Raw genomic sequence first — 12,499 nt, forward strand, 5'->3', positions numbered from 1 at the left:
TAATTATAACATACCGAATTTTCATTATTTACCGTTCTCTTCGGAGACAATTAAAATCAATTAATTACAGTCAAAAAATTGTTTTTAAAACTCACATGGGGATGGAATTTTTTTATCGAGGTTGCCATCTTTAAAAATTTTCCATGGATTTTTTATAGATCTATATTTTCTTTTTGTTAGCCTTATTTTCGTATTTTTTGGTTTTTTTATTTCTTTCCAATTTATGTATCTAATATCAATTATGTTAATTCTGCATTCTTATTTTGTTTCTTCTTTTATTACGTTTGATTTATTATTTACGAAATTATTTAATTAATTTTTTAACTTCTTCTTAAGCTAGTAATTTTTTCCTTTTTTTCCGTATCTCTTGGGTGTTTACGTTACATTTTATTTTTTAGCCGTCTGTACGTATTTTTTTCTGTTATTGTTTTTTTTTTCTTATTTATTTTATTATTAGGCTAAAATGGTTATCATTATGTACATATTTATTATTTCTTATTCTTATATTATGTTTTTTGTTAATTATTTTCGTTATTTCCAATTTATAATGTTTAGTGTCAAGTTTACGGTCTTTTCTGATTTTGCGATTAAAGGGAATTAACTCTATCAATTCTTTGTTTCTTATTTATTCAGTCATTAACTTACATCTTTTAGAATTTGTGCATTTACCTTATAATTTAGTAGTCAAAGGGAAATAACTTATTTATTTTTTGTTTCAATTATTAATCTTTGTCATTTTGCTAATTTTTTTTATTTATCATATTATTATTTATTAATCATGTGTATTTATGTTGTGTTCAGGTTTGTTATTTATAAGTTTATTTGCTATTCTAATATTTTTTATTCATTTATCTTAAACTCGGTTTTTTTGGTGAAAAGAAAATATTTTTGTTCAGTTTTTTGTCTATCTATTTGTTTACTTATTATCTATATCTTGATATTAGGAACTTATTTTTATGCAGACATATTTGTATGTTGTCTGTACGGTGATTTAACAATGAGTTTTTATCATGTCATAAAAAATAATAAAAACAAAAATTGTGTACTACTAAAAAAAAGGTGTTGTTTTTTCTGATTGTATAAATTATATTGCTCTGAATTCTCATCGAGCTAAACCGAGGTTAATATTGGTACAATAATCAATATAATACCATTTAAAAGGTATTAAAATTGATTGTTAAAAAAATCCACATATATATATATATTTTCATCTCTTTGTTTCAGATATATATATATATATATGTATATATATATGTATATATATATGTATATATATATGTATATATATGTGTATATATATATATGTATATATATATATGTATATATATATATATATACGTGACCCTTAAACCCTTATCAATTCAATATATATATATATATCTATATATATATATATATATTACTATTTAAATAGACGGCCGCCACCACTATATATATATATATATATATATATATATATAGTGGTGGCGGCCGTCTATTTAAATAGATATATATATATATATATATATATATATATATATATATATATATATATATATAGTGGTGGCGGCCGTCTATTTAAATAGATATATATATATATATATATATATATATATATATATATATATATATATATATATATATTTGAAGTCATCGACATACAGTCCTGTTTCGTTGTATCACAACCCATCAGTGCCGCTAGACTAGCATCTCTCCCAAGCCAAGGATTTATATATATATATATATATATATATATATATATATATATATATATATATATATATATATATATATATATATACACGGGGGCGTTCTAATTGTAACACCCCCATATTTTTATTCCGCTCAAATGGATCAGCGGGGATTGTAAATAGTATTGTTATGGTGTCTAAACTTATGGATTTAGGACCTGAACGTTTCATCTTTTTGTTTCAGATATGATGTCAGACTCTAATAAAGCAATCCCTGTCATTGAATTCCTTCATACAGAAAAACATTGAACCAATCAACATTTACCGGTGCCTCTTACTCTCTCTTTCCGTCTCTATCTATCTATCTATCTGTCTATTTTTCTCTCTTTCTCTCTTTCCCTCCTACCTGTCTATAGTTGTAATATTTTTGATCCCACATATCCAATTTCTAGTCGGATGCTGGAGTCCTCATACTTTTACCAACTCTCTATCTCTGCATCGCTTTTCCTCTTTATTTAATTAATTCAAAAATAGCCGAACAAAAAAGAGTTCTGGTTTTTACAAACAAAACTAATTTCTAGCCATTTTCACATAAAAAAACGGAGTTTATCTCAGCAGATGAAGCCTTTCAGGGATCACCACACACCCTCTTCCTGACATTCGCACGTGACCCTTAAAACCTTATCAATTAACCGGAAAGACTTACCAAACCTACGTGACCTCCAGCCACTCTTCAAAGATCAGTTTGAGATTCGTCTATTTCTTGGGAAAAGGATTCCTGTAATCCTTCTGACCGTCTCTCTAAGAATATGGAGGGGGGGGGTAAAATAAATACCAACTAAAAGAATTAATTGGGACTAGCAGAACCCGTGGAAATTCCACGGTAGTGTAACATTTTTCAAACACATCATGAATAAAATGAATAAAAAATGAAATAAAACAAATAACGACGAATTTAATTTTCTAGCAAATTCTTTTTTATATACATATTAATTGTTAGGCTGTACTTGTCACTGCCCAAAGACGTTACTATCGCAAAAATACACTATGTAAGGCAAGGAGGGTCACTATAAAGATTTTTCTTAAGATGAAAGTATACTATTACTTGCGGGAGGGGAGGCGGCTTTGATCGGTCGTCATATACGCGTAAATATGGCATTTTAATTTGTCTAGATTTCATATATATTATTATAGAGTCGTTATTAAAAAAAAAAAAACAGTATGTAGGTGCCATCAGCGAGAATCGAAACCGAAAGCAAAACTGTAGCATTCAAAGCTGGTGGCGTTACCACTGTACTAACATGACACACATATTAACAAAAAGAACTGGTTAATTAAACAAAGATTAATATATAAAATGTATAACGATTTTATTTTCAATTTGGACCCCTTTTTGACCCCTTAAAACGATTTTAACCGGATAAAGACCCACAAAAGAATGGTCCATAAAAAATCCAATCATTTAAGGCCTCTAGCGCCGCTCTGCGACTTTTAGTTTCGGAAGATATAGAGTTTTAAAAACATGGAGACAGACGGACAGATATAGTGAGTTTTATAAATTAGACTTAAAGAAATTTGATATCTGTCTGTCTAAAGCCGAAACTATATCATTACTTCTATATCTGAGGCCAAAACAAATCAAAGAAAACGAAAACAACATTATCATATTTCCAAAATGGATTAGAGAAACGCGTCGTTTTTGTTTTTGTTTTGTTTTGTTTTTTGTTCTTTTTTTTGTTGGTTTTTTTTTGTTTTTTTTTTCTTTTTTTTTTGTTTTTGGTAAAAAGAAGAGGAATGGATGGAAGATTATGAGTAAAGAAAAAGAACGAAGAAAATATAATCTGACATATATTTCTGGTTCGAATCTCAAGAGTTTCTTACTAACTCGACTCCACTTTAGATATAGAAATAATATTATAGTTTCGGCTCTAAATATACTTATACCAAATTTTTATTAAGATAAAAGTAATATCATAATCTTCAGGCAGACATATACAAAATCACTCCATATTTAAGGGGAGTAGAATGTGGATCTTGGGTTTCAGCTACTACATAACTCTCGCTTCCCCTATTTTGTCCCTTAGTCCTCACATTCCGAGAGCGAATTTTCTGACAAAGAGAAAAGAACTGCTGTTTTGGGGGTCTGAATCTACTCTATCTAACACTTGTCGCTTGCAAGTTCTTTTTACCTTGAAAGAGTATTTTTAACTCTATACATCAAGTGGCTTCATACTGTGTCTGTAGCGATTTCCATAAAAGAACTATGCTATTACTTCTATTACTAATAGAAAATTGGTACATCTGAAGGCGAAACTCTATTATTGCTTTTTTTTTTATTTAAGGATGTTAAATTAAAAAAGTTTAATGATTTTCAGTTAAAAACGTCATTTACAAAAGCATTCTTTTGTTTTATTTAAATTCTAAATTTCTTCAAAGATTCTTTAAAATAAATTTATGCAAAGATTCTTTAAAATAAATTTATTCAAAGTTTCTTTAAAATAAATTTCTTCAAAGATTCTTTAAAATAAATTTATTCAAAGTTTCTTTAAAATAAATTTCTTCAAAGATTCTTTAAAATAAATTTCTTCAAAGATTCTTTAAAATAAATTTCTTCAAAGTTTCTTTAAAATAAATTTCTTCAAAGATTCTTTAAAATAAATTTATTCAAAGTTTCTTTAAAATAAATTTATTCAAAGATTCTTTAAAATAAATTTATTCAAAGTTTCTTTAAAATAAATTTCTTCAAAGATTCTTTAAAATAAATTTATTCAAAGATTCTTTAAAATAAGATTTTTTAAAATAAGTTCTGTCAGTTATACATAGATAGATAGATAGATAGATAGATAGATAGATAGATAGATAGATAGATAGATAGATAGAACAGACTAGTGTCTGTAGTTATTTAATAATTATTAAAGTAAATAACTATGTCAGCCCCTTTAAGAAACTCGTTTCCTATCGTTGAGCACTTTCAGTTGAATTTAAAAGTCGGTCAATGTAGCTCTTATGCGCATATCGTCATATAATTATTAGATCACTCCGACTGTTGTTAAAAACATTTAATGAAATAAATGTTTAAAATTCAACAGCATTTCTTGCCGTTAACCGTAACCGAATGGATATGGTCCTTGGTAATGAAGCCAGAGATGACTTTTGTCGTCGGGTTCGAATCTATCGACTGATGTTAATCGTGACACCCTGCACTGAAGATTCCCGAAAGGAAGAAACGCTAATGCCTGTAGGTATTTGATAATTATTATAGTAAATAATTATATATATATATATATATATATATATATATATATATATATATATATATATATATATATATATATAGCCGTGGTCAAAATTATGGAGCACCTATAAAAAAAACTGAGATAATAGTTTAAAACCAACGCACTTAAAAGTTAAGAATTGTACAGTGAACAGTTTAGAGCAAATGTAATATATTTAACAGTAGATTAAAATGCCTCCAAAGAAGCAGCTTTCAGAGATTAAAAATACACAAATGGAACGATATTCTCAGGTAGTAATTGCCAGGAAGATGGAATGTTCAAGAAAGGGAGTTCAAACGGGAAACAAAGTCTTTCAAAATCAGAAAGGGGCAATGCCGTAAACAGTCTAGAATCGCCAGAGAAGACAGATTTTGAAAAGAGCATACCTTGCAGATAGAAAGAAAAGTTCTTCAGAATGTCTTCGCAATGTCTCCTGCAGATTTTACGGATTTGAATAGCTCTACAGTGGCAATTCGTTTCGCTAAACCATGGGGCATATTGTCAAAAGCAATTTTCAAGTTAAACTTTATCTATATACACCTGCGAAAGATAAAAAATTCTATGAAAATTGACTAAATATAGATAATAATAGAAAGTTGTAACAGTAAATATTGAACACCCTATATATATATATATATATATATATATATATATATATATATATATATAATATAAAGCTGAATGTGTGTATGTGTGTGTGTGTGTGTGTGTGTGGTCACGAAAAGGCTTCTATATGGTTGACTATTTTAAAAAACTGATTGCATATAATGATAGAAGATGTATCGAGACACATGAATGGGTATGTTTTATCCTGCAGAACGGTGGTTCATTAAAATTGTGGGGGTCTGCGTTCGCGCCTGGTCCACCCAAGTATGGAAATAAAAAATGTAAAAATTAAAAATAACGTTTACAAGTGTTTTTGATATAGATGTACATAAGAATACTTTGATAAGTATGTTTTAACTTAAATAGGGATGGTATGATAAAATTGTGGAGTCTGCATTCGCGCCTGGCCTCCATAGAATGGAAATAGGCACAAACTTTAATAAAGACTTTTCATATCTATCTGCGTAAGTATACTTTGATAATTATGTTTCAGTTTGAAGAAATATGGTATAATAAAATTATGGGGGTGTTCGTTCGCGCCTGACCTCCATAGAATGGAAATATGTCACAAAGTTTAACAAGGTTTTTTAATATAGATCCACAGAATATTGTGATAAGTGTTTCAGTGTGAACAGGTATGGTATAATAAATTATGGGGTTTATCTATTTTTTTTTTTTTTTTTTTACTTTCATCATATTTTGCTTTGGTTTTGATACCCCCAAATTCGAAGATATCTCTTTACAACCGTTCCTTTTCATAACCTATCATACTTTCATAAATCAGAGTCCATTTTCTGTAGGCTGTTTTTGAACCCAGTCAACGACGGGTACTTTTGCTAGTATATATATATATATATATATATATATATATATATATATATATATATATATATATATATTTATATATATATACGGGTTGATTGGAAAGTAGATGGCATAACTTCGAGATTATGTTTCATATATTTACGCTTATGTTTTCCTAGACTTTTTAGTCAGTTAAAAATGGGCAAAAGTTATAGCCCGTTTAATTAGAATGAGTGCTTTATGCTAAATTGATGTTTTGATATGATTAAATCTGTGTTTGATTTTGCAATAAACACTAATCACTATTTATCCTTATTAATTCCTGAGCGTGAAACGGACGGATACCATAATATTTAGTTCGCTGCACCTAATTATAACAAAGGTTCGGACACCATTTAAATCAGATCGGCTAAGCAGTTTCCGGGAAAACGTCTAGAGTAATACTTAGTTCGTCGCAACTTGTCACTGCGAAGGTCAATCCAAAATTTCATTTAGATCGGCACAGTAGTTACCCAAGAAGAAATGGAAAGGAGAAACAGACAGATTAGAAAAATATAATATAGATAAGTCCAGATTTTTTTAAAGGTTATCGAAACAATTACTACTCAACATTCTTTACTTTAAACAATGTTCGCAATAATGCATTTTTAAATAATGGATATATGAAAACAGGTAAAATATTGTCGAATAGTTGGGTTCTGTATACTATGAGTGAGTTATATATACACTGTTGATCAAAAATGTAAGACCACTTAAAAATCTCAAAAAAAAAATTTAAGGATGGATTTTAAACTCTTCCGATGTAAGGTTACCAACACTACAAATCACCCAGGCTAGTTTTTCTATAAAGGCGGTTAGGTCCAGAAGAAAGATTTGAGCATCAGGAGACAGGGAATTTATTTGATAGCAATCTTTTATGATGCAGTTGGTATCCTACGAATGTTGGGCATTCCTATTTCGGTTAAAAGCATACAATAGAACAAATACAAGGAAATAAATAGCTTCAGCCAATACGTACGAGGTTGCTTCAATAAGTTTAAAGGCTTTCTTCGTATAGGCACTTTTATTGATAAGACGCACATCAAACTTTAGTCACCATTCGAACTTATTTTACCGTTCCAACGACTTTTAAAAGGTCCCATGGAAGTCCTCTTGTGGCAGCCTGGCAATGATCCACGTCACATCCTCGTTCATCTCCTCAATTGTCTCATAACGACAGTCTATAAGGTTTCCCCTTAGCTTAGAGAATAACAAAAAGTCACAAGGAGCAAGGTCTGGGCTATAGGGAGGGTGAGGAACTTGGTCTTGATGATCATCATTGTCAAATAGTCTGTGACAAGCATGGAGCTGGGGACTGCACCCTTCGGACAAATTTCGCGAACATCTTTCGCATTTTCAGTTCCTCCCAAATAATTGTATATACAGTATCTACACTCATATCAAACTGTGCACTTATTGTTTCTATAGAAACGCGGCGGTTTTATCCATGAAATTCTTTGTTTGGCCAATCAATTCTGGTGTTCTGATTACCCGACTCCTCCTAAACCTGTCATTATCCCTTACAGGTCTCCTAACTTCCTTGAATCTCTTATGCCACTCGAAAAACTGATGCTCGGTTCATGCAAGATGGTCCAAAAGCAGTCTGAAGCATTTCATACGTTTATGTGGTATTTTTTCCTAAGTTTAAATCCGAATTTTATTGCAGATTGTTCTTTCTCAATTCCTGGTTGTATTTTTTAAATTCACCAGCTGTCACAATCAGGCTTTAGTAGGATGTATTCCAATTAATGCTGTAGCTGTTCATTTGAACCTGAAATCATAAAAATTGGTCAGTCATCTCATAAGATGTATAGCAACAACATAGTGAATTTTCAAGAATCTACGAGAATTTTCAAGCCTGGAAACTTATTGAAGGCACATCGTTCAAGGAAATAAATAGGTTCAACATATGAACCACATATAAGGGTGTCTTTGAGGTGAAAGTGGTTCACGATTCAGACTGACATCAGCGTGTTCCAAGTTTAAAACCAATTGGTTTCACAGAAACACTTGCATCCAACCCGCATCTGATCTTGAGTCTTACCTTCTAGAGAGGGCGAAAATAATAATTACAAGCGTAACCTCAACACAAAGAGGGTTTTTTGTACATATAGAATGAGTAGTGTTGGCACCTAGGGAGAGGGTTGCTCAGAGTACCATTTCCTGCCTTGACCGGGTTTAAAACCGGCTTCAAAAACTAGTCTATCTCTGTCATATCGTTAATTTCATGACAAGTGCTCGACTGAGCTTCAATCTATGCTTCCCTTGCTAAACATTCACAACAAACACTCACCTAAATCTAAACTCAAATTCCATGTACAAACTTAATTTTCCAGATCTTCCCGTCTGTAGAACTCTATGCTACAGGCCTGCTTTCTAGTTGACTGCAAGATGGTCGTCTTCAAGTCTAATGCAAACAAATCCTTGTTGAGCCGTCCCCTTAAATAATCCAACTCTACCCAGTTTCTATAATTATTGGTCACTACGCTGTTGTCTCACTGGCCACTTTAGACACATTAACCGTTGTCCTCGAGACACTTTAAGCCTTGATAAATGGTGACTTTCTTTTAAAAAAAATATATGATATGCTGTCAATTTTGCAAACACCCTGTATACCATTAACAGATTAAAGATAGGTCACGCCTTCCCCAAAAGAGATTGGTACGTAAGCGAAAGCGAGAGATCCAATCGGACTTTCAGAGATTGTCCATTGTCTTTCCAGGCAGAAAAAAAAAGGGGAGATCGTGTTGATTACATGCACGTGGATTTTGAACGTTTCTGTGAGGGGGGAAGGGGGTGGTGGGGGTAGGATTCTGGAGAAAGAAGTTTTGTTTTGTTTTTTAATCGCCTAAAAGCTTCGCGGCTTAGGGTGGGGTTTTGTATTTCGATATTCGAATTACAAGGGTGGAGTGAAGAGGCCAACTCCTGCAGAGATATCTTATCAACGCGAGACAATATGTTTTGATACTCCCGCGGCGTTCGGATAAATACAATCGACGGGAAACCTGGTCTCAACCGGTCATATTTATAAACTCATCTCTCAAGAAAGAAGTGACTGAGACAGCTCGTCGCCCTTTTAAAATGAATAACATTACATCGCTTACGTATACTACTAATACTACTACTAATATTACTACTACTACTACTACTAATAATAATAATAATAATAATAATAATAATAATAATAATAACTAGCGGAACTTGTGGAAATTCCACAGCGGACTCTTTTATATGTAATATACAAGTTAGAAAAGCATTTCATCCAAGGCATGAAAATTGTTAAACAAAATGTTTTTTACTGTAGGCTTTAAAAATAAAGGTACAAGATTCAATTCGAAATTTATTTATCTTCAAAGTGCACTTTTATAAATTTTACAAAGTAAGGTATAAAAATTTAATTTAAATTTAATCAAAAAATTACCTTGGATTTATTTTATGTAATGTACATTTTGTTGCAATTTAAAAACATTATCTTTCATCTAGCAATTAATGATATAGATATAAAATTTTCAATTATTTTTTTTAACTGCAACAGAATGTATATATATATATATATATATATATATATATATATATATATATATATATATATATATATATATATATATATATATACGTTGCCCGGAAGTATATTTCTCTTCACACCACAACTCATTTTTTGCAACCCCCTCTGTATTATTACAGGTCTGAATATTCTCTCTGTTTCAGTTTGTATTTCTCTTCACACCACAACTCATTTTTTGCAACCTCCACTTTGTATTATTACAGGTCTGAATATTCTCTCTGTTTCAGTTTGTATTTCTCTTCACACCACAACTCATTTTTTGCAACCCTCTCTTTGTATTATTACAGGTCTGAATATTCTCTCTGTTTCAGTTTGTATTTCTCTTCACACCACAACTCATTTTTTGCAACCCCTCTTTGTAATACAGGTCTAAATAATGAGTAAATCTGAATTTTTTTTAACAAAGACTTTAAAATAACTTTTTTAGATTAACTTTTTTTTTAATTTCTTTCAGAATAGAAAATCTTTAAAATTCAATAAGGAACATATTTCAAATAGGTTTCGTTAACAAATATTCAGTGCATAACGAGAAAAATAGAGATGAAAAAAAAAAGGACTGTATAACTGGTTACGATCAGTAATAGTCCACGCCAGCGTTTACGACCGGGCAAGGTCGGGCGGTCTGCTAGTATATCTATAAGAGTAAGTACATATGTTTGCGAGGACACTTCTCAACTTATGTACTCAACGAATTTTTTATCTACAGACTTGAAATTTGGTATATAGAGTATTCAGACATGTGGAAAACTTTTTTATCCGTTTTCATCCGGACGAAAGGGCTGCAAAGGGGTCAAAATTCAAAAGTTGGTGCTTGGGAGTCATCGGATTTTTATTTGTTTGCCAACTGTTTCACGAATGCGCATGCGCGAATCGTTCATAAGAATGAGTAGGTTTAAAAGCACTTTTTAAATAACGTGTCAAGCTGTCTTAATGGTTATCACACTTGAGTCACTGTCTTTAGGTTTTGGTTTGGATCTTAGATCAAGTATTTTTTTTTACTTACAAGGCGTGAATTATTTAGAAAAAAAAACATAATACTCGCATGCATATATCTCAGTTTCTTTCTCTTTTTTTTGTCTTTTGTTTTTTGTTGTTTTTTTTTTTTACTTCATTTTTGAGAAGGATTTTTACGTTACACTTAATACCGGGCAGCGTAGAGTATATTTTCTAGTCGGATATAAATCCTCGCCTACGGTCGATTAGTTTTCGACTAGGATTTACATTTTATAGGGTGCGTCTAAGCATAAGATTTGCATATCTACTGCATTTTCAATATCATTGCTGATAAATTTAATGAAACTTTTCATTCATGAAATGCCCGAATGACCGACATAAACTCCCTTAGAATTCATTTCCGTTGCAGGAATGACAACTTTATCGCTGTACATCTCTGCATCATATCAGATACTTACAAATACTGTCGTTGTTGCATTTATTTCTCCGAGTGTTACCAGGACTCTTATCACGATACACAATATATATTTCTCACATCAACTTCAGTGTAGTATCTGTTCTTCAGGTGCTGCACTTCAATTTCTTGTTCTGTCTCAGTGGAAGAGAAATCCTTCACGACTGAGACAAATTATTTTTTTCCTTTTCTCCACGTTAAAAAATGACCCTGGTGTCTAACTTTGTCCCGTGGGGAGGCATTGTAAATAGGAACTTCAGTTTGTTGAGAGACAATCACTGTGTGGTTTCAACGGGTTCAGCCTAGACCAGAGTTTTCCGACAGGGTCCATACCGCCCACCAGGGGGTTTGTTACGAGACTTCAGGTGGGCTGTGGACAAATTTGTTGTATAGGGGGTCCCTGAGATCCTTTATTATGGGAGTGAAGGACTAAGAGATTCTAATAACTAATTTTTTCAACCCATTTTCTATAGGAGTCATAATTTTTCACATGAAAATTGATTACATCACACTTATTTAGTCCATTTTGGTGTCAAATGAAAGCTCTAATACCGCTTGAGTTAGCATCAGTAGCTACAATGATTTCACGTTCTGGATTATAATACGTTAAAAATAATTCAGAAATGGAAATATTTTTTTTAATTTTGTTAAATGCTTCCTTGGGTTTGTCATAAAGATCGTTTTCCTTCTTCAATGTCTCCTTAAGAAGCACTCTCATCGTGTATGTTTGGGATAAACACGTTATGGTAAAAGAAAACGTTGGAATTACAATGTTTTCGGGGAGCTGATATATGTTTCTGTTTATCGCACGTGCTCGCTCTGGGTGTGGTCTTTTACTTATCTATTATTTTACCCAGATATTTTATTTTTTTCCATAGAAATTTCGCATGTCTCCTTCGTCAGTTTTAAGCCAGAGTAATAAATTATTTTAAATAAGTCATATACATTCAAATTGTGTTGTTAAATAAGACGTCTATTGCTTCTTGGAATACGACGGCGCAACCTTTACCCCAAACACTAATCTTTCAAATTTTTACATCCCCTTTATACACAGTAGTTTTCACTACTCTTCGTCAATCGGTAGTTGTAGATGTGGTACTGTCGTTTATGCGGGGAGTGTTACCTCGTTGAA

The sequence above is a fragment of the Euprymna scolopes genome, chromosome 39 (genome assembly GCF_053919585.1).
Source record: "Euprymna scolopes isolate OS-2025 chromosome 39, ASM5391958v1, whole genome shotgun sequence".
NCBI classification, from domain to species: Eukaryota; Metazoa; Mollusca; class Cephalopoda; order Sepiida; family Sepiolidae; genus Euprymna; species Euprymna scolopes.